General features: G+C 42.7%; 1 protein-coding gene across 5 annotated transcripts in view; it reads right to left on the minus strand.

The window, feature by feature from the left end:
• The window catches only part of CHRM1 (cholinergic receptor muscarinic 1), a 501,924-nt gene that overhangs the window by 141,420 nt on the left and 336,444 nt on the right, over window positions 1-24,060 (minus strand). The window contains exon 3 of one of the 5 annotated variants that reach the window (XM_068261100.1): window positions 2,715-2,791. The exons of the other annotated variants lie outside the window; for them this stretch is intronic. The gene's annotated coding sequence lies outside the window, so the exon portion shown is untranslated. The remainder of the gene's footprint in view (window positions 1-2,714; window positions 2,792-24,060) is intronic. 5 annotated transcript variants of the gene reach the window in all.

Consider the following 24,060-nt stretch of genomic DNA (forward strand, 5'->3'; position numbering starts at 1 on the left):
GGCATGCGTGATACTAGAGACACATCTGGCTACCTATACTTGCGGAGGGCCTGCCTGATACTGGGGGCACATCTGGCTACCTATACTGGGGCAGGCACAATTTTGGGATGGTGGGGTACCTCTATCTCTAGTGCTGGAGAACCTTGTCCCAGCGGTTGCCACACGGCTGTGGAGTGAAGATGGTGATCTAGGTGAGAATAGACCTACGCTGACATTTGGGGATTTTCATGTGTTGGAGGGAGGGAGTGATTTTTTTTAAGGAACCTGGATACTTGCTTTAATATAAGGGCAATGGTATGGTGGTAGTGTCATACAATGGATGTCCTTATAACTATGACACATAAAGCAGCTTGTCAGTACACAGACATGCATTGTAGACAGCTGTGTGCCACATGCATAAAGCCAACTGTTGTAACTGTACGCTGTTCCCTATATGCACCGTGGGGTTGTCATGAAAAGTAATTTCGTTGTGTTACACAATGACAATAAAGTACTTGAATTAAATTGAATTGAAGAACATTTTAAGCAAAAGCAAGACATTTTCCCTTTACACATTTTAGCTCCCTAATAGGTTCGGCGTCCAGCTTTTAGCAACCTCTAGCCTGTATTACTATTTTGCAAGATGCTATGCTCGGAAGAATTTTTTTTTTTGGTTAACGTCAAATTCAGAAAATTTTATTAAGAAACAAAAGTAACATTTCTTTTAACGGAACATTATCGATTAACATGTTTTTTTTTAACCTGGAATTGAGAGAGTTCATGAAGTGCTGGTAAATAATAATGTATACATTTAATTTGCTTATTTCTTTTGTTTAATGTAACAAATTCCTTTCACTCTGAAATGACAGTAGTCTACTCTAATCTGACAGCAGAATGAGCCATGAGGGGAGGGGGAATTCCCTCACAGTGCATCTGTTAACCCTGTGTGTGTGAGAGAAAGTCTTGTGTCCTGTGTCTCTAGCTGAAGTGTCTAAAGAGAACAGAGGAAATGTAACTTATTATAAACATTTGTAATTGTCTGTGACACCACAGCTTTTCATACTTTTTTTTTCTTTCAGGGAAAAATACTCTGTAGTCTGATATGCAAAAAAACCAACACTGGCTGTGCATTGAAGCAGACACCCCTATTGAGAATGATTTGTCCCAATAGAGCTACATCCTACACACAATAAATTAAAGCGTTTGTCTCTGATATTTAACATGAAAAGTAGGAAAATGTTTACACAGCTACTTAGACATTATTTGTACATTGTCATCTTAGAACACTTGGTTTGATAGTGTTCCTTTAAGTGTAACTCCCAGAAACAGCTAGGCTGTAATTCAATGGTCTGTTATTATTGGAAATAATTCTAAATTCTCAATTCTAAATCTTATCCTGTCTGGCTCTTATTCCTGCTTAAAGCTCAGAATTTAGAAAATCATAAGAATGGCCCATAGACTCTCCTGGCCAAATAACTTTCATGAGGAAATAAATTAAGAAACATATAGCACTGGTCCTACTAAGAGTTTGTTTCAAGTCCCTGCTGTTTGCTTTCCTGTACAACAAGTGTTACGCCTCTTTTCCACAAATGGCTGAACTGGTTGTTTGCTGAGTAGTTTAGCCACATGGCTGACGACTACGAGTGGTGTTCGGGTGAAATTACATGCAGCCGAATGGCAGCGTCTGTTAACATTGCGCATGTCAGGTTTGTTCCACTGGGTTACTGTGTGGCCAAAAAAGTCCTGTACATGGGGGGGGGGTGGGGAGGGGGAGAAGTGCCACCGTGCCAAGTGCTTGGCCTGTGGACGTGAGCAGCTGGCAGGCGGTGAGTTCCCCACCTTCAGCTGCTCATGGAAAAGAGGCCTCAACTAGAATTGCTGTTTATTTTTATCCAGCTGATAACATTTGTTTTTTTAAACGTTGAAATGGTCATTATTTCGTTTTCGTTTGTTTTGCAACTGAATGGAGCAGATTTTACATCAGACTGTCATAGTTGCTGTTTAGTATTCAATCTTAAAAATTAAGCACTTCAATCTTAAAAATTAAGCCCTTAAAGTGAAAAAAGATGAGTCTGCTGGATGTTATTAATATTCTATTTACCATTAGTACTACACATACAATTAATTACACATTTATTTTTAGTTCCGCATTGCTTTAAGAACAATCGCATACGTCTCTGACATCTACAGAGTCTATTTCTTTTTTTTACAGAGTCAATCTTGATAATCAACTGCTCCAGCACAGGTGTGGTGAAACGTGACAGTAAACTGATGCTCTTGATCTACTGTACATCATAACTTATACATTCTATAAACAACCTGAATGTGTTTCAATGTTAATCTAAAGAGACCTACAAACCTTTTATTAGAATTTTTATCATTCCTTTTTCTATCTTTATCTTCTGAAGGATGAAAGTGAGTTGTCCCACATTACTACCATTAGAATGCAAGCATCATGTGACATTACCATGCTACTAAGACTCCACAGAGGTTCTGTATTAGCTTAAGCCTGATCATGGCTCATGCATCCTAAGATCCTCAGCATTGGATGGTTGGTCTAATATTAAGAATCCCTAGCTGCCCTTCCAGCTGTTACATAGATGCCAACTGCAGTTCCCTCACTTTCCTGCCACCTCTTGCTTGACCTCCTTCTTGATGTCTTTCTGGCCAGATGGAAGTCACTTTTATCTACAACATTGCACTAAACTGAGAATGTAATTCTACTTTTTACTCACCTAATCCTAATCAGGCTTAGAATGTTGTACACAAGATAATTTGTTCAAGTTCAGCTTGTCCAAGGTGTTGCTGTTGTCTAGATACAAGAACGACTCACTTAATATTCAAATATTGTTCATCCATCTTGACGATTAAGTCATCAGTGGGGAATGATGAGTGAAATCATTGCTGGCATGCTTGCAAGATTTTCACAAAATTCCGACTGGTCAGTAAAACTTCAGCAATCAATTCTGGGAACTTGTATTGAAGTAAAGGGCACCAAGCAGACGATGTCTTCGGTTATTTGCAAAGCCCCATTCATGCTATATTGACCAAATTTGCTCTGCCCTGGTCCCCTAGACCATTCAATCATCTTGAAAGAAATGATAGTTTTCCTAAATCTAGCCCTAGCATGACCACCAAGTATCAGGGCATACCCGGAAACCTCCAGGTGAAGGGAGGATTCTGGTAGTAAGCGGTGAAAGTGCGATGGGGGCTCTTCAGTCAAGGTGTAGTGGATACTGGTGTTGGATCATTTAATAATTAGGTATTTATGTGTGTTTTAGAATAATAAAGTCCTCTTTTTTAACTTAAACCTTAATCCCATTTCCCCTTGCGGCGATCATCTTGAAGGGGGCTCCCAGATCTCACAAAAGCTGCCCTCCTGGGCCTATACCCACAGGAATAAGGGCACAACCCTCATCCTTGAAATGGACAAGGGCTGTGGGGAGAGGGGCAGGCTCTGCCATCTTCCTCTTCCACTGCTCCTCATGGACCATGCGGGCTCATATAGCTGAAGGCACACAGCCCCATGCGGTCAGGGCTCAAAATTCTGGCTATACCAGCCTGAATGTGAGACAAGAGGTTAAAGGATCTTGAAAGATGGCTGGACCATTTTTTTTTGCCAAGGATCCTTCTACACGTACTATTGTGGCTGTACAGCTGAGCCCGTCAAAAACATTAACATTTGGCCCGGGTTTTCCTTACCAAGAGGAAACCCCAGCTGCTGCTTTTCCTAGGCATCTACAGAGGGTTGCAAAAACATTCAGCCCCCTTGAAGTTTTCCACATTTTGTTATATTACTGCCACAAACATGAATCAATTTTATTGGAATTCCACATGAAAGACCAACACAAGTGGTGTACACATGAGAAGTGGAATGAAAATCATACATGATTCCAAACATTTTTTTACAAATAAATAACTGCAAAGTGGTGTGTGCATAAATATTCGGCCCCCTTTGATCTGAGTGCAGTCAGTTACCTATAGACATTGCCTGATGAGTGCTAATGACTGAATAGAGTGCACCTGTGTGTAATCTAATGTCAGTACAAATACAGCTGCTCTGTGATGGCCTCAGAGGTTGTCTAAGAGAATATTGGGAGCAACAACACCTTGAAATCCAAAGAACACACAAGACAGGTCAGGGATCAAGTTATTGAGAAATTTAAAGCAGGCTTAGGCTACATAAAGATTTCCAAAGCCTTGAACATCCCACGGAGCACTGTTCAAGCGATCATTCAGAAATGGAAGGAGTATGGCACAACTGTAAACCTACCAAGACAAGGCCATCCACCTAAACTCACAGGCCGAACAAGGAGAGCGCTGATCAGAAATGCAGTCAAGAGGCCCATGGTGACTCTGGACGAGCTGCAGAAATCTACAGCTCAGGTGGGAGACTCTGTCCATAGGACAACTATTAGTCGTGCACTGTACAAAATTGGCCTTTATGGAAGAGTGGCAAGAAGAAAGGCATTGTTAACAGAAAGCATAAGAAGTCCCGTTTGCAGTTTGCCACAAGCCATGTTGGGGACACAGCAAACATGTGGAAGAAGGTGCTCTGGTCAGATGAGACCAAAATGGAACTTTTTGGCCAAAATGCAAAACGCTATGTGTGGCAGAAAACTAACACTGCACATAACTCTGAACACACCATCCCCATTGTCAAATATGGTGGTGGCAGCATCATGCTCGGGGGGGTGCATCTCTTCAGCAGGGACAGGGAAGCTGGTCAGAGTTGATGGGAAGATGGATGGAGCCAAATACAGGGCAAACTTGGAAGAAAACCTCTTGGAGACGGCAAAAGACTTGATACTGGGGCGGAGGTTCACCTTCCAGCAGGACAATGACCCTAAACATAAAGCCAGGGCAACAATGGAATGGTTTAAAACAAAACATATCTTCGTGTTAGAATGGCCCAGTCAAAGTCCAGATTTAAATCCAATCGAGAATCTGTGGCAAGATCTGAAAACTGCTGTTCACAAATGCTGTCCATCTAATCTGACTGAGCTGGAGCTGTTTTGCAAAGAAGAATGGGCAAGGATTTCAGTCTCTAGATGTGCAAAGCTGGTAGAGACATACCCTAAAAGACTGGCAGCTGTAATTGCAGCAAAAGGTGGTTCTACAAAGTATTGACTCAGGGGGCTGAATAATTACGCACACCCCACTTTGCAGTTATTGATTTGTAAAAAATGTTTCGAGTCATGTAGGATTTTCGATCCACTTCTCACATGTACACCACTTTGTATTGGCCTTTCACGTGGAATTCCAATAAAATTGATGCATGTTTGTGGCAGTAATGTGACAAAATGTGGAAAACTTCAAGGGGGCCGAATACTTTTGCAACCCACTGTATGTACAGCTGCAATACCGATGGGTAAGGATACATTATTTAACTGCAATTATAAAAATAAAATAGTTTTACTATCATAACTTTTTTTAAAAGTGGTTTGAATTTCTTTTTTTTTGTTCTTGCTTTTCTCCCTAACATATTTGGTGAAGAGTTTCTCGGTAACTGAATGTTTGGCCAATTCGCCGTGAGACCGAAATTAAACATTTTGCTTGCTCATCCCTAGTTCTCAGTAGCCCGGAACTCTGAGCTTCATCTGGAAAATAACTGCAGATTCAGAAGGCATCCATGTCCAGCGAAGACTTGCTTGGACATTAGTTACTGTTACTTCTCATAGAAGCAGTCTTACAGATTTGTATGAAAGTAATGATTCATAGGCCCCAATTTAATTAACGTTTTCTCCAAACTTTTCTCCTAGTTAATATTTTTACACCTTTCAATAAAGAGCTATTTAAGCCACCAAGAAAGCAGGAGAGTACTTGAGTAATTTTAACAGTACTTTTTCACCTACCAGTACTTTTTGGTACTTTTTCAGTTGCAAAGTGCTGAAAAGTTATTTTAAACAAAGGATGAAAAATAGTCTCCTAGGAGAAAACATAGTCGAAACAGTTTATTGAATACGGCTCATAGCACTGGCTTTAACTTACACTCTCACTGAATCACATGTCTATTCATCCTCTGGGCGTCCACTTTGCTACTCTCTCCTCACTGCTTGCCAATGACTTAACCCATACATGCTGTTGGTTGCTCTCTCCAACAACTCTCTAATCTATGTTACAGTTTGCAAGTACCTCCAGACGGCAGCTGGTAAACGGAGCAAGGATGAACCTCACACTTGTGGGATCTCTTGCAACTCATTATCAGCAGCTCCTTTGCTGTAGGAAAGGGTGCAAGAGTTATGCTGGGTACACACAATACAATTTTCTGTTAGATTTACCTGCCAGATCAATTTTTTTCAACATGTCCGTTCTTAAATTCGATTGATTTTCTGATCGATCAGAAAATCGATCGTAATTAAGATCGGACATATTGAAAGAATCGATCTGGCAGGTAATTCTAACAGAAAATTGTATCGTGTGTACCCAGCATTAGTATCAATGTTCGGGAACACCCTCGTGATTACCCTAGCACTTTTATATATAATATACATATCCTATAATGGTCTCTGAAATACTGGTGGCCCAAAATTAAGGTATGCCCTTGTGTATTTTCTACCACATTTATTGAAACAGGTAATACCATTTCCATAGCTTTTACATTCAATGAGACTGGTCTATTAAAGAGAAAAAAAAATCACCTTGCCTGGCTTAGCTTCTGCGGTGAACAGTATGCCTGGTCTGGAAAACTTGTGATGATGTTCTACCAGTGGAGCTGGTGAGTGCTCTTGTTATGCAGTGGTCAGCTTGTTAAGCAGGAGTGTCTGACTCACATTCCCTATTTGTATGCTTCTGTGTGGCACTCCTGGTTTAGGTGTTTATATCAGAGAAGATATAAGCCTCTACCATTAGTGCATGAGTAGCTCTGGAAGAAGACTATATTAATATATGGCGCAATACCTAAAAGCGATAAGGAAGAGATAAGAAGAGTGACTGGGGACTGTTAAATATACATACTACTGTCATGCATAATTTGTAGTCTCTATTGGTGTTCAACCAGTATAGAGTACTTCTACTCTTAGAACCAAGTGGATCCGGTTGACAAAGTGTAATTGGGAAAGTGAGTGGAGTGCTCCACTATTAAGCTGAGGGGATGTCCTGAGTGAATAGGGGGAGTTGATGAGCAAGTGCTATTGGTACGTATCATGATCTGCAGTGATTACTAATAAAGTCTGTGTTATTAAGGTCAGGTTTTTGAGCGGCTGATTTTGACTGATCTCTAGGCAATACAGTTGGCCTTGTTACTACAATCAGTGAGCCTGGTCTATTAAAGGGAAAAATTGTAACCTTGTCTGGCTTAGGTTCGAACTAACACCCAGTCAAATTCACGAGAATTAAAAACAAAAAGAAAAAAGACAACCAGAAAACCCCCCCAGAAATCTCTACAAATCTGATTAGTTATTTAAAGCAAAAACCAGTAAAGTGAAAACGCCTCATTTTAATGAGCTGGGACTCATCTGCTGTATATTTGCAGATGACCCCATGACTCAACCCAATGAGGCTTTTTATTAATAAATCCATTTTTCATGCCTAAGACTCATTCGCTGAAATAGACTGTAAAATATGTGTGTGCAGCTCTGTGTAAAATTGAGTGTGCAATGCAGATAACAGTACATAATGTGACGGCTCCTTCGATGGATAGAGCTGTTTTCCAACATTAGATGATTTGTGAGTCACCATCTATTTTCTCCATGAAATAAAAGCATACTCTACCAGGGCTGATTCACATAGCTGGAAGATGGAGAAAGAAATCATGCTACATGTTAAACTGCATTCCTAAAATACAAGTTCCACTGATATATAATTTTATGCAAATGTACTTCTGTAGTTAATAATAGTGCCCTAAATATTTCACATTGTAAGGATAATTTTACTTTAAGCTTCTTTTTATAATATCCTAATAAGTGTGACGTCTAAGTATCTACAGATTTTTTTTTATAATTAAAAAGCTCTTTCCATATATCCTATTAAACAGTGCTAGATTAAAAAACTCTTTTCTTCCTATATTTCTAGCCTGAGTTGACTTTTACCTTAAATTAACATATTGTTCTTGAAATGCAAATGAATTAAAAAAAGGGGGTGAAAAAGTATGTGACCCTTTCTGATTCATCTTATAGTTTTGTCCATACACTGATTGGCTTTTGATCACAGCAAGAGATTGACCACTGTCATGTTACAAGAGGCAGTATGATCACATACAGGAGATGTACTGATTATTGCAATGTACAAATAAACAGGAGACAGAGTGACTGCTGTTACAATCCAGAGACTGAGGGACTACTGCAATAGTCCTGAAAACCCTTATCCATTCCCAGGTCCATGCTTTTTTCCCTGTTTGAAAACCTGCAGGACAGGTGCTTTTGTAATAAGAAAAAAACAGTATGATGCACCATGTGGCTGCTAATGGAGCTAACAAGGCATTTACCAATAAGCATTATTAGATGGACATTCAAGCAGAAATAACATGTTTTCATGCTTAAACCTGTCACCTCGGGCTTGATTCACTAAGACAAATAGCATGCCGTATCAGAGATAACACTCCATATTAAATTTAACACACCTTACCACGCACTACGAACTTATGCCTGCTAAATGGCAATGACGAGAGCTTCACTGTCCTGCCCTGGACCCCTGCGGGTTTGTAGCACTCGCTATGCTACTCTGATAATGAATGTTAACTTTAATAAGGAGTGTTATCTCTGATAAGGCGTGTTAACTCGGATAAGGCATGCTATTTGTCTTAATGAATCAAGCTCCATGTGTTCTCCCCTCCTCTCTATCTGACTCCCTCCGCCGGACAGGGTGCAGCAGGAACTGCTCATCTGCTGCTGTCACTTCTATTAGTAAATATTTTTATAGAAATGTACAGATTTGAGTAAATATGGGAAGAGAAGACTGAGCAGGAGTTCATAGGCTGCTATGTGGGTGCATCCAATCATAGCAGGTAGGCTGTGGGGTAGGTAAAGTTGGTAAACCCTACAGATGCACTCATGGTGGATGTATCTAGTGCTTACCCTTGGTCCATCCCTGTTATAGAGTGAAAGCGACCACTGCCTATCTCTCCACACCATAGGTAGTAACAAAGTAAGCTTGAATTTAAGCACCGCTGATCTTGTTGTCCAAAGAGACTGCAAGGTGTTAGTAGCAACAGTGACAGTAAATTCATGGAGGTGCTGCTAAGAACATTCATACAGGATGAGAAGACCCGGCAAGTTCCTCATTAGAGATTCACAGGGAGCGGTGACTAGCTGCACTATGGTTATGCATTAATATTATATTTAATCAAAAACAGAACATTGTAATCTCCAGTTTCAGGATAGACAGATGCACAGCATTGCAAGGCTCGACATGTGAAAAGGGTGCCGGGAAATTTGGACGCAGGGTGAAACCGATAAAGTCTCACCCTCCTGTGACAAATTTCAACATTAATTACTACTCCCCCTCTAAAGCGTTGTACAGTGAGGTAAGACACAATTCCCCTTCCAGCTCACATTCCAATTGCGCTTTTTTTTGTAATTTCGGCTCCGTCTCTTGCCAACACCCAACTTACTCACTGAGCACCGCTAAATCCGTAATTCCCATTATGGCCTATGGCAGCACACATGACGCACTTGGAGATCCTTGCTAGTGTTGGGTGAACACCTGGATGTTCGGGTTCGGGTCCGTTCGGCCGAACATGGGCCAGATGGTCGGCATGTTTGGGCCGAACTCCGAACTCCCCCCGAACATGCCGCTTTTGGGGGCCCTATGGGGTCGCAGGCATAAGGGGGGAGCATGCCCCGATCATGGGGGGGGGGTGGGGGGAGGTCGGAAATTCCCCCCACCCCCTCCGCTAGCGCCCCCCCTCTGCCCGCTTCCCCATAAAAAAAGTTTGATGAAAGTTAAATAGTACCGGTGGCTGGCAGTGGAGTGAGTGAGGAGGAGGAGTCCGACTAGGAGAGTGACGCGTTGAGGCCGGGCAGAGGGCGGTTCAGCGGTAGTACCCTTATGGTACTTCCGCCCTTTCTCTGACCTCATGTCCTCTACGTGATGACGCATACGAGGGTACGCGTGACGCGTACCCTCGTATGCAGAGGATGTGAGGTCAGAGAAAGGGCGGAAGTACCACAAGGGTACTACCGCTGAACCGCCCGCTGCCCGGCCTCAACGCGTCACTCTCCTAGTCGGACTCCTCCTCCTCACTCACTCCACTGCCAGCCACCGGTACTATTTAACTTTCATCAAACTTTTTTTATGGGGAAGCGGGCAGAGGGGGGAGCGCTAGCGGAGGGGGTGGGGGGAATTTACGACCCCCCCCCCCCCGCGATCGGGGCATGCTCCCCCCTTATGCCTGCGACCCCATAGGGGAGCCATATTCGGGCGAACAGGGCCCTGTTCGGCCGAACAGGGGCCCTGTTCGGCCCTGTTCGGCGGGCATTCAGTAGTTCGGGCGAACCCGAACTAAAAAGGCCGAACACCATCAGGTGTTCGGCCGAACTCGAACATCACCCGAACAGGGTGATGTTCTGCGGAACCCGAACAGTGGCGAACACTGTTCGCCCAACACTAATCCTTGCCTGCAAGAAAAAGTGCCAGGGCTTAACTTGGCCATGGTTTGGCAGGATGACACCCCTATGCTTAAAGAGAATCTGTATTCACAAAATGAAGTATAAACAAACATCCCTGCCTGTTTGGGGTCATCTCCTAGCCCCTCTGTAATATTTTTGCTGCTCTCCGCTGCAATAAAGAGGGTAAAAAAACTATAAACTGTTTTGTAAACAGAAAAGATGGCCACCAAAACAGGAAGTACATCAGCAGAGCAGTGAGCAGTGAACTCAGTTAATACACAGTAAGTACACAGAGAATTCAGTAAGTTACACATTGAATTCAGTCTCCAGAGGTTACGTGCAAGTTTTGAAAGAGCTCTGTGTCAATGAAGCATGACAAGCTGTGTTTTTAGAGCCTGGAGTCATGTCAGCCTGACAGGCAGCTTCCTCCTCAGCCAGCTATTCTTTGTTTAGTTTATCAGTCTGTGTTTATCAACCTCACAGATAGCAGACAAGCTGACAGTGAGAGCAGGACATTGTCTGTGAGGAATAATCATCACAGGAGCACTGGAGGGGCTTGGAAGGAGTTAACTTGTTCACATTACTGAAGAGTTGGCAGCCTTCCAGACACAGCCGACAAATCCGACAGGGGAAAGATAAGTTGATTTATTACAGAGATGGTGCAAGTATAAAGTGCTGCAGTAAGCCAGAGCACAATAGAACAGCCTTAGGAACTTGTAGGATAGGAGAAATACTGCTAAAATTTTTGTTACAGAGTCTCTTTAAATTAAATGTATATTGTCTGTTTACAATATGGTTCAACTGCCTCATTTTGATAAGAATGAGAAATCAAATATAATGTGGATCTGAATAGGATGGCTATATGGGCACATACATGGCAGATGAAGTTCAATGTTGACAAATGTAAAGTCATGCATTTTGGTCGTACCAATGGTCTAGCACCATACAAAATAAATGGGATACAGTTGGGGACATCAAACTTGGAGAAGGACTTAGGAGTACTCATTGACAACAAGTTAAATAATCGTACTCAATGCCAAGCCGCTGCAGCTAAAGCGAACAAAATTTTGGGATGCATTAAAAGGGAAATAAAAACTCGAGATGCTAGCATAATATTGCCCCTGTTTAACTCTCTAGTAAAGCCACATCTGGAATATGGAATTCAGTTCTGGGCACCACATTACAAACAAGATATTGCAGTTTTAGAGCAGGTGCAGAGACGAGCAACAAAATTTATACGTGGGATGGAAGGTCTCACTTATCAAGAAAGGTTAGATAAACTGGGTTTATTTAGTCTAGAGAAAACACGCCTTAGAGGAGATCTAATTAACATGTATAAATACATCAGGGGGCAATATAATAGCTTGGCGGATGAGCTTTTTGTCCCTAGGCCTTCTCAAAGGACTAGAGGACATGATCTGCGCATGGAGGAAAAACGTTTTAGCCATTTATTTAGGAAAGGGTTCTTTACAGTAAGAGTGATTAAGATGTGGAATGCATTGTCACATGAAGTCGTTATGGCAAACTCTATACCTACATTTAAAGGGGGCTTAGATGCTTTCCTTGCGTTGAAAGACATCCATGGCTACAATTACTAGGTTATGCCTAATGATGTTGATCCAGGGATTTTATCTGATTGCCATCTGGAGTCGGGAAGGAATTTTTCCCTTTTGGGGCTAATTGGACCATGCCTTGTGGGGTTTTTTTTGCCTTCCTCTGGATCAACAGGGGTATGTGGGGGACGGGCTGGAGTTGTACTTTGTACTGGTTGAACTCGATGGACGTATGTCTTTTTTCAACCAAAATAACTATGTAACTATGTAACTATGTATGGCTGTATTCTTTTCAGCTAGTTTTACAATAGCCCCAAAATGAGATTGTCTTCAGAAAAATAAAAGCAACTTAACTTCAGGATAACCTAAGCAGCCATTATGTGCTATCACACATTAGGACAGGTATAATATACACGGAAGTAAAGTAATCCTTTGTACAGTGCTATAATGGTGGACCCAGCCAATAGTGGGCCCCTGTCCAGCACTGATTCTGGTCACATCACACTTTCCCTTAGTGATGTTTCACTGGAATAATTAAACTCTTCCATTCTCCATTAATGTACTGACTGATGTAGTCATGTCCTGTTCACCCTTCCCCTTAAAGGGAATTATTATTATTATTATTATTTATTGTATTTATAAAGCGCCAACATATTACGCAGCGCTGAACATTAATTTAGGTTACAGACAATATTTAGGGGTGACATACAGCAATATGACAATACAGGAATACAAGAAAACCAGATCACACACCATAGTATGAGTACCAGGTAATGCTAAAATGGTGCCCATACACGATACAATAAAAACGTTCGATTTTCCCGTTTATTCGATCTAAATGATCGAATTGAATGAAAGTTGAAAATATTTTTTTTTTCGATCAAGAAATTCGAACGATTATCCCGTTTTTTCGGGAAAAATGATCGGACATGCTGGAAAAATCTTTATATTCGATCTAACAGAATAATCGAACTAAATTATCTAATTGAAAAATTGTACCATGTATGGCCACCTTTAGTCAGTCACTGGATGGGAGCATGGAGATTAGGCAAGTTAGGTTCACTCAGATGCATAGCATGGGTTCACAGTAATGGAGGTGCAATATCAGGTAGGACACAAAAGGAGGAGGACCCTGCCCAAAGGCTTACAATCTAGAGGGAGAAGTAAGGACACGAATGGTAGGGGAATAGAGTTCAGCTGTAGGTTTAGAGCACTTGTGAGGGGTGGTAGGCCAGAGTGAAAAGGTGAGTCTGAAGCAAGAAGTATATGGAGGCTGCCATATTTACTTCCTTTTAAACAATACCAGTTGACTAGCAGCCCTGCTGATCTATTTGGCATCAGTAATATCTGAATCCCACCAGAAATAAGCATGCAGCTAATCTTGTCGTATTTCACAAAAATGTCAGAAACATCTGTTCTGCTGCATGCTTGTTCAGGGTCTATGGCTAAAAGTATGAGAAGCAGAGGATCAGTAGGATGCCAGGCAACTGGTATTGCTTAAAAGGAAATGCATATGGCAGCCTCCATATACCTCTTGCTTCAGGTTCCCTTTAAATGACCCTCAACATATTGCAACAGACTTCTGCTTACATCATATGTACATTAAATGCCCCCCCCCCCCCCCCACACCTTCTATCTTAAAGAATGCAGTCTTTATCTCCCCACATGACAAGTATCATCATTAAATATTTTTTTTTAACTAATGGACGAGGAAAGGTAGGAGCAGCGTACCATCAACCCAGTGCGTGACCAACAGTGCTTGGTATTCCACTTAGAGACCACAGCAGTCTACAACAGTCAGCATACTAATTAAAACTTTAATTTACTCTTTCCATCAGTTCAAAAATCAAATAATACTTTTGAGGTTAAGCAAGGGTCCCCTTTTATCTTGGCAATAAAATGGAAAGTAATATACAGTGCTCTCAACACCAAACCTTATACACAGTATCTCAATAATCACAAAACCATCAATTGATGTTAAATAACTGTGCATCATATTCCTACCAAGTTAACCAAATACACACCATGCACAAAGGGCATGAAAATATATAAAAAGTAGTTATGGCAAATTTAAGTAGTTAAAGGACCACTATCGCGAAAAAAGTAGGCAGTTAAAAAATGACAGAAGCCCCAGGTAAGTGAATTTTTTTTCTTTTTTTTTTTAAATAGCTTCAGGTCCACTTTAAACGCATTTTTTTTAAATAGCTTCAGGTCCACTTAAAACGCAGATAAAGAATTTGCCTTAAAGGACCAATATCGCGAAAAAAGTAGGCAGTTAAAAAATGTGACAGATGACATGTTTTGGGCCAGTCCATCTTTTTAAGGGAGATTCTCAGGGCTTTTTGTTTTCAACAGTATTTCCTGAACAACAGTTGCAAAATCTAACACATAATAGTGTGCTAAGTGATTGGGGAGGCTGGCTGGTATCTTGCTATTTTGGCAGTTAAACTGCTGTTCAGGAAATGCTGTTGAAAACAAAGAAAGCCCTGAGAATCCCCCTTAAAAAGATGGACTGGCCCAAAACCTGTCATCTGTCACATTTTTTAACTGCCTACTTTTTTCGCGATATTGGTCCTTTAAGGCAAATTCTTTATCTGCGTTTAAAGTGGACCTGAAGCTATTTAAAAAAAAAAAAAGAAAAAAATGCACTTACCTGGGGCTTCTGCCAGCCCGGTGGGGGAATGAAGGATCATTTGGTAACTTTGCGGGCACAGCTGCAAGGGGCTGGCAGAAGCCCCAGGTAAGTGAAACTCTTTTTTTTATATGTATCTTCAGGTCCGCTTTAAAGAAAACCTGTAACTAAAAAAAGTACCCCTGGGGGGTATTCACCTCGGGTGGGGGAGACCACCGGAACCGATTTAGGCTGCCCCCGTCCTACTGTGTCCCATGGCGGTCTGGCTGTGCCCCTCCGAATAGCGGGGATGTAAATATTTACCTTCCGCAGGCACAGTATCTGCTCTCCGCTCGGAGATAGGCGGAAATAGCCGATCGCTGTCGGTCCACTCTACTACGCAGGCGCAAGTCTCCTTTTTCCGCCTATCTTCGTGCTGAGAGCCGAAACAGCGCCCTTGCTGGAGCCAGGGAAGGTAAATAAATCAGCGCTTATCATGCTTGTCGGGGGAGGATTCCGGGACTCTTTGGGGAGCCAAAACTGGACTGCCTGCAGCTACAGGGATGGGGAAGCCTCATTGGGACTCAGGCTTCCCCCTCCCGAGGTGAGTACCCCCAGGGGATGTTTTTTATGTTACAGAGTCTCTTTAAGAGGGGCTTAGATGTTTTCATTGCATTGAACGACATCCGTGGCTATAATTACTGGTAAATCCCAATGAGATCCAGGGATTTTATCTGATTGCCATCTGGAGTCAGGAAGGCATTTTTTTCCCTTTTGGGGCTTATTGGACCATGGGTTTTTTCGCCTTCTTCAGTAACCTTACCTAAATTATGTCTAGAATTAAAGGACTTCTGGCACATTGGCCACACAAAGTTTAAGTACAGTGCATGCTAGTATATTTTCATGCTGTCTGATTTTTGACTTGTATATTTGAATTATTTTGGCCAGAGTATGATGTAATTTCAAAGGTTTTAGTTTGGGGACTATTGTGTATCACTATTCCCTTTATGGCTTTAAAAAACAGGGACTGGACATGGCTCTAAAACAGTTGTTGGATTTTGGAACGGATGTAAAATGATGAAAACAACTGACAGTGCTGGTTGAATATACACAAAATTTTAACACATGTTAAAGTTACATCAAGAGGGCGTAGCCAACCAACAATGTGAAAAGACGTGACTCACAATGCTACCTGCTCAATCTTGTTTATTCCACTCCACAATCCTGGCATATCACCACACTAGAAACACTAAAGAGAAGGTCCCCAGTGCTAGGCCAGCAGCAATCTTCCCAGTCGCACTGCATCTGATCCGGCAGAACTGAGAGGAAGTGACCATAACAAAGTTAGCAAAAAAAAAAAGATAGCACTAATGCTTCTACTACAGAATGACTTCCTAAACCTGTGCTCAAGTACCACCAACAGTGCATTTTTTGTTGGAAATCCCCAAAGGTAGATAATCAGCTCTGCTGAGACAGTTATTACCCCACCTGTGAACTGTTGGTGGTACTTGAGGACAGGGTTAGGAAGCCCTGCTCTACGGCAAAGCAAAACAAGTTGGGGGACAAGGGGAAAGATGTGGCTGCCCAACTGGAATGCATTGCTGTACACCTGCAAAGCATGAAGATACCCTAGATGGCATGGAGGAGGTGAGCCGTGTATAGGGGAAGACACAGCAAAAAAAGGGTAAGAACAGCAGTATAGAAGAGACATACAGCATCTATATGTCTATACAGTCACCCCTGCACTAACTGAGCAGAAAGGAGGCCTAAAGGAAGAAACACTGAATGTTTGTTGTGACAAGATCCGTCTAATATTAAAGCTGCATCACATCAGCAAACTGTCCTCTGCCCACTGCTGCCCTCCATGCTTACATACTCCTGGGCCACACTATGGGTTTGATTGTCTAAAGCGTAAAAACTTCAATCACAGCAGTTATCACGCGAGCTGCCGCGCACAAAGGTTAGCTCGCGAACAGTGTTATTACTTTCCATGATAAGCAAAGGTTTGCGCACGATCACGTGCGCTTTTCACGTGAAAAGTGCATGTGATTGTGCGCAAACCTTCACTTATCATGCAAAGTAACGCTGTTTGCGCGCTAACCTTTGCACGCGGCAGCTTGCGTGATATCTGCTGTGATAGCAGTTATCACACTTTAGAGAATTGAGCCATACATGTGAGCGACGAAGCAGGTAATTTGGGCACCAGTTGCCATTGGGTAAAATTAGCACTGCATAGATCGCAATGTTAATTGCAGCCTCAGCAGCGCCCAGGGAGTAATTTGAACCAATCCAGAGGGTTCGCACATTGAGTACAAAGTAAGCATCTTTTATTGTGTCATACACCAGATAGCCATCTAATCACCAACGACTATTTCGGAGCCACGGTGGGTCACCTTTGTCTAGGTACAGATCAGAGTGGTCGTTCCGGAATGGAAGTAATTCAAATTGAAATAATGTACCTTTATTGACACACAATATGTTTCACCAGCTACAGCCAGCTTCTTCAGGTGATTTCTTAAAAGATTATAGTTAGCGAGATGAGCGCTTCTCTCACTAACCATCTTGCCTTAATAGGTAGGTAGTCCTTGCTATATTACTGGTGCTCCAGTGTTTCCATGTTTCTGACCATATTCACAGATGACAGTCTGCACTCCTCTACATCAATATAAATCATAATGCTTTATTCAAAAGGCCATAAAAGACACTAGTTACAGACACTATCGCTGACGTGTTTATGACCCTGCTGGGTCCTTAGTTGTAGCCTGAGTGGCATTCCTTTTGCATACTTTTTCTGACTTTATTGCCTAACTACTAGGAGCACTACCCACTGTAAGAAGACCAGAAGGAGTGATGGATGTGGAGGACCTGCTTAAAGAGAAAATGTAACCAAGAATTGAACTTCATCCCAGTCAGTAGCTGATACCCCCTTTCCCATGAGAAATATTTTTATTTTCACAAAGGGATCATCAGGGGGCTCTGTGTGGCTGATATTGTGGTGAATACCCTCCCACAGTGTGATGTCACTTAGGACCATGGTTCTTCTGACATCACACTGTGAGAGCCTTGTTGCATTGTGGAAAATAACAACTGCCAAAAAAGCAAGCAGCATCTCCTTCCAGTGACATCACCTGCCAGCAGGAAAAATGTCACCATGTGATAAATGTCAGAATGTAAATCAGGGAGAGGAAAGATTTTACAGTGAGCAAACACTGACTAAATCATTTATACATAATTATTGTAAAAATTAAGCACTTTTTTTTATTAGATTATTTTTACTGGATTTCCTCTTTAAGACATACGTGTAGAGACATACTGCAAACATTCATGGTGAATGAAGCTTTCTTCTGACAACTTTCACTGCTAAGTTCTGAATTTATAATGAGCACTGTTCTAGTGACCATTAAGATCTAAAATCACTTTGGACTCTTTAATTCCTAATGCAGATTCTTTATGCTTATCCCTTGGTGAACACACATAAAAACCTGCCATGCAAATGCAACTTGGAGGGTCAATAGGATTTGCAATTTTAGTGTTGTCCTAGATACATTTCATTAAAATATTCCTAATGCAGTGTTTAAGTTATTTGACAATAGTATAACGTTACCTTAAAAAATCTTAAACTGCACATATTGCTTAAGTCAAGCTTAAAGAGCCTCTGAAAAGCAATGTTTTAATGTTTGCATGCGTAAACCCAGGGCAGCCAGCTTAATGACTCATGTTTGTACAAGGAGAAATGTTTCCTCTTCACGGTTACTAGTACAAATTACAATTGCTAGAAAAACCAACAATATTACAATCCCCATAAGGTGAAAAAGAAAATAACAAACAGCTTTGTGGTGTATTCAGTGTCACTTTATGTCACGACATGATACAGTATAAATCTGCAGGTTTTTAAAATTTTTGTATTTGTAGGTATGGGAAGGGACATCCTGTGACAATGACAGTGTTTAAGGTCTTGCAGCAGAAAGGGGTTAAGATTCTCCATGTGTCTGATTGCCAAATCTCCAAAAGCCTCGAGGAGTTGAGGATAAACAGAAGCCGCTGCGCTCATTTATCAGTGTATATATACATATACATACATATATATATATATACACAGTGAGAGAAATATCAGCTCTTGTCTCACTGGGCACACAGCTTGCCAAAGAGAAAGAGACAGAGGGTACGGGCACCAGCATTTCCGTCTGAATAAACACTGAAATATTACCCCTAAAGAACAACGAGTAAGCAGTGTGTGACAGGGCATGGGGCTGGCACTGACTATTTAATGCAGCTTTACCTACTGTGCCCTTATACTGTCAACTATAAATGTTAATATAAGAGCCTTCCAGTTCGGCGTGTCTGGATTAGTGCCATCTCCTACACCCTTGGATCAGAGGCCGTACACTTCCGTCCCTGTTCTCTAGGAATCTGGGTCCTCCCCAGCTGCTGTTTCCAGCAGAAAGAGGCAAGCTGCTTTTAAAAGAGGTGAGCTATCCCTGTGCTGTATTTCTGCTAAATCACAAATTCAAAAGAACATGTTTTGATGGACTGTGCTTAGCTGGTTGAGAGACAATCTGCTTCCTTTTAAGAAATAGACATAGCGTTTTCTTGAAACCAAAATATGATTTACAAGCCAAGACTGGCACTTTGGCAACTGTTGCTTCTGCCAGAAACACAGCTCTGTTTGAGTATATCGGTACACATGTGTGAGCTTCTCATCCACAACCAGGTTCACCAAAACCTGTGTATTTGGGATGCTCATTTGGATTTCGCAGAACTGACATTTCTGCATTTCCGGATCGAAAATCAACATACTCCGGATCGAAAATACCGAAACTCTGTAATTTTAGCCCAATCACAGAACTCAGAAGCATTGTACCAATCAGAGAATGCAGGGGCAACTCGGAAATATTTGGCCAATACGAGAATGCAAAAAATAACCTAGCTATTCGCATGTATCCTGAGCGATTGCCGACTCGCTGAGCGATGAAAAGCAAAGTATTCATGCCATGGAGCTGCACTGCTATCCTGGTAGAAAAGCAAGAGCCGTCACTGTCATGCAGTGTCCATTGCTAGAGTCAGCAGGCTCCCAAGTACCTACCCAATGCGCGCTGGACCATGCTATGTTGTGCTGACACCATCACTCACTGTCGCTCTGCCTCCTCCCCCACACACACTATGACCACTGCCACTGGCTGCTGTCCTCTTCTCCTTCTTGCGTCCTTGAAGCTTCCCCAGTGCTCTCCGTTCCTCCACCTAGTGGAGTAACAAGGAGCCCCGGAGGAAGCTTCAAAGGTGCTTTTACTGGGGCTCTAGTGATGAAGGAGAAGTGGACTGCAGCGTCGGTCACAGTTGGTTCAGCGGGCAGTGCAGAACAACAGTGCCAGCAGAGCCTGGCATGCTGTGCCAGATGTCTGGTCAGCAGCGAGTGGTGATCAGTAAGAGGTTTGTCTTTTTATAATTTTATGTATAAGCTGCACACACCACAAGTGGGTCCAAAACTGTGTTGGTGTTGTAGGCCCTCGATACAATATTTTGTGGCCCTCGCCAGCAAAAAGTTCCTTATAGTTCTCTTCAGTGCTCCCAAGTAATCCGCCACATCCCGCTGCTAAACGAGGGCTGCAGAGCCCCCAAATCGCCCGGGGGCAATCCGCCGCCATTTCCTGGAAGGGGCAGAGCTTTCAGCTTCAGCTCTGCCCCTCCTGACGTCAATCGCCGCACGGATCGCCGCCTCTCCCCACCCCTCTCTGTGAAGGAAGAGTGAGAGGGGCGGGCAGAGGCGGCGATGCGCCACGATTGTGAAATTCCTTATGTGGCCCAGCCTCATCCTGACTTTGCCTCCTGCGGCCCCCAGGTAAATTGAGTTTGAGACCCCTGCTCTATGGGGTAAAACCACTGCAAATCATCCATCACTGTTCAATTGTTTTTACAGAGAAAACCTCTGCATAAAATCAGAGTATCATCTAACTTCTGTGAAGGGCAGGGATTGTATGGAGGGTTACCGTATATACTCGCAAGCAAGCCGAATTTTTGACCCCCAAAAAGTGGGCCAAAAGTTGGGGGGTCGGCTTGCTTGCGAGTCACGTTGGTCGGTGGTCGTAGGCCGCCCCTCCCCTCCGTCCGCCGCTGCTATTGGCTTACCCTGTGGCCTCTAATATTCCCCTCTCCGTCTCCCGGGCATGTAAATAGTTCACAGCAGCTCGCTCCACGGCGGCTGCTGTGTAAATGACAGGAAGCTGTAGGCAGAGCGGTTTCTATAGTAACGGCGATACACATCGCCGTTACAGGAAGCCGCTCTCCCTACAGCTTCCTGACATCATGCAGCAGCCGCCGTGGAGCGAGCTGCTGTGAACTATTTACATGCCCGGGAGACGGAGAGGGGACTATTGGAAGCCGGCAGCCGCAGGGTAAGCTAATAGCAGCAGCGGCCGCGGGGGGGGGGGGGGGGGGGGGAGGGTCGGGGTCTAGCTATACTGGGCAATATACTAGCTATACTGGGGCACTATACTAGCTATACTAGGCAATATACTAGCTATACTGGGGCACTATACTAGCTATACTGAGCACTATACTAGCTATACTGGGCACTATACTAGCTATACTGAGCACTATTCTAGCTATGCTGGGCAATATACTAGCTATACTGGGGCACTATACTAGCTATACTGGGGCACTATACTAGCTATACTGGGCACTATACTAGCTATACTGGGGCACTATACTACCTATACTGGGGCACTATAGTAGCTATACTGGGCACTATACTAGCTATACTGGGGCACTATACTAGCTATACTGGGCACTATACTAGCTATACTGGGGCACTATATTAGCTATACTGGGGCACTATACTAGCTAAACTGAGCACTATACTAGCTATACTGGGCACTATACTAGCTATACTGAGCACTATACTAGCTGTACTGGGCAATATACTAGCTATACTGGGGCACTATACTAGCTATACTGGGGCACTATACTAGCTATACTGGGGCACTATACTAGCTATACTGGGCACTATACTAGCTATACTGGGGCACTATACTAGCTATACTAGGCACTATACTAGCTATACTGGGCACTATACTAGCTATACTGGGGCACTATACTAGCTATACTGAGCACTATACTAGCTATACTGAGCACTATACTAGCTATACTGGGCACTATACTAGCTATACTGAGCACTATACTGGCTATACTGAGCACTATACTAGCTATACTGGGCACTATATTAGTTATACTGGGCACTATATTAGCTATACTGAGCACTATACTAGCTATACTGGGCACTTCACTAGCTATACTGGGCACTACCTACCCATACTGGGCACTATACTAACTATACTGGGACACACTGGGGGGGATCACACGACCAACATTTCCTACCCCCGGCTTATATGAGGGTCAATCATTTTTCCTGGTTTTTCAGGAAAAAGTTGGGGGTCGGCTTATATGCAGGTCGGCTTGCTTGCGAGTATATGTAATTTGCAATGGTTTTGGTAATGTAACTTGGTCGTAAGGTATATAAATGATGACAGCTACGAGCACAATCTGTTTTGTTTCTTTAGCTAGTACTTTCCCACAAAGCAGCTCCCTCTGTAGTTTGGACAGCCCTTGTATATACGAATTTAGACTTGTCAGAAGACATAATCCCATATACCTACATATATTGGTCTACATACTTTAAATGTTAGCAGCTAGCTTTTGGCAGAATGTTTAGCAAATCACTACGCACTGTATATTTATGGTAGTAACTGTGCCAGGAAAAGTGTCACAAAGTGTACTAGATTAATTACAGAGAGAAGTCAGGACAAGGAATTAGTGAGTGGAGTATGGCTATGAATATCTAAAATCTGTATGCCATTTATTCATGTCTATTTGGAATTTTTTTTGCACTGCCAACTGAGGGTGTGTGTTTAATTTACTGTTGTGCATATTTACAGACTGTATTGTTTCCTTTACACATATCTAGGCATAGGGCCACTTTTCCGTTTTTAGACTGTCCCCTCGGGAGGATGTACATGCACTTCTGCCTTTTGACCTGGAAATATACATGGAGTAAAATGGAAGCACTTAAGAGAAAATAAAATGAATGATGCTTTTCAAAATAAATAGTTCAGCCAAAATGGGAAAAACACAATTAGCCTTTCCTAAAATTAAGTTTCAGCATTTAGAACATGAAACTAGATTAAGGCGGTCATTCAAAAAGTCAATGTTCTGACCCTCAAAGAGGTAGATATTAGCAGATTGTGGTCCACTCTCTCAGCTCATTACTGAGATCATGCCACAGCTGACTGTGAGCTGGTGATCAGTTAGGTGAGGAGGGCAGGTCTGAAGTTTATATTTGCCTAATGTTTCCAGGGTTTTTTTATGCTTCTTCTGGAATCTAAAATGTTTATGCTAGTATATCTAAGGCCCTGCTTGTTGCTTTATGGTGAGGAGTTTTACTAAAACTGTTGACGAATTGGGGCATCTTAAGGTACATACAGAAAAGAGATATTTGGCATGCATGGTATACCAAAGTCATGTCCCTAGTGTAATAATACCCTGATCCCCAGAGATATGCAATGTCCTTTATGTAATGGTCTTTCTGCAGGTCTCTGCAAAAGCACAAACATTATTTTCCCCCATAACAGTGCTGCTATCACACCCCCATATTAGCTATCACCACTGTTTCCTCTCTTTAAAAAGTGCAACTATCGTGTCTCCCCTATAATGTGCCACATTCATGCTCCCCATGTTACAAGTAAAGCCATAGGCCTTTATACAGTTCCTCTTTTCTTCTAAGTTTCCTTGTAGGTCACTGGCGAACTGAGGGGGCTATTCCGGGTGTCTGGAACCTCCCCCCTGCACTGAGCTGTGTATTCAGCCAGGGAAGCCCGCATAATATAAACAGCCTCATTCTCCCTCCCTTCTAACTTCTGGTGCCTCCCTCCAGCTAATAGAATGAGAGAGGCAGCCCAGCTTCCCTCACAAGAAGATGCAGCCTGCAGTGAGAGAATGTTGATTATGGAGTCCTGGACTCTCCACAGCACATAGGTGTCAGACATGATGAAATTAGAGTGCAGGCAAGCTGGTAAATATGCACAGCATGATGCAGAGCTTGCCTGGACTCAGGGTCTGTGGGCAAACATCTGTCTGGTCTCTCCCCATTGTTATAATGACTGCATGTGTGGGTAAGGTGTTTAACAAGCTGAAAAGTTTTTGACAGTCCCTTGACTCCAGGAGGGCTTCTTTCTGACTTGTGTGAGAGACTGACAGGGACAGGAGTCCGATTACAGGCAAGTAGCCTGTGTGATGTGGGACTGCAATACAGATAAGTTCTCTGCTCCATCTCAGGCTATTCTCAATTTCTCCACTCCTCTCTCTGGGCTAGTGCACGCCA

The sequence above is a fragment of the Hyperolius riggenbachi genome, chromosome 11, assembly GCF_040937935.1.
Source record: "Hyperolius riggenbachi isolate aHypRig1 chromosome 11, aHypRig1.pri, whole genome shotgun sequence".
Classification (NCBI taxonomy): domain Eukaryota; kingdom Metazoa; phylum Chordata; class Amphibia; order Anura; family Hyperoliidae; genus Hyperolius; species Hyperolius riggenbachi.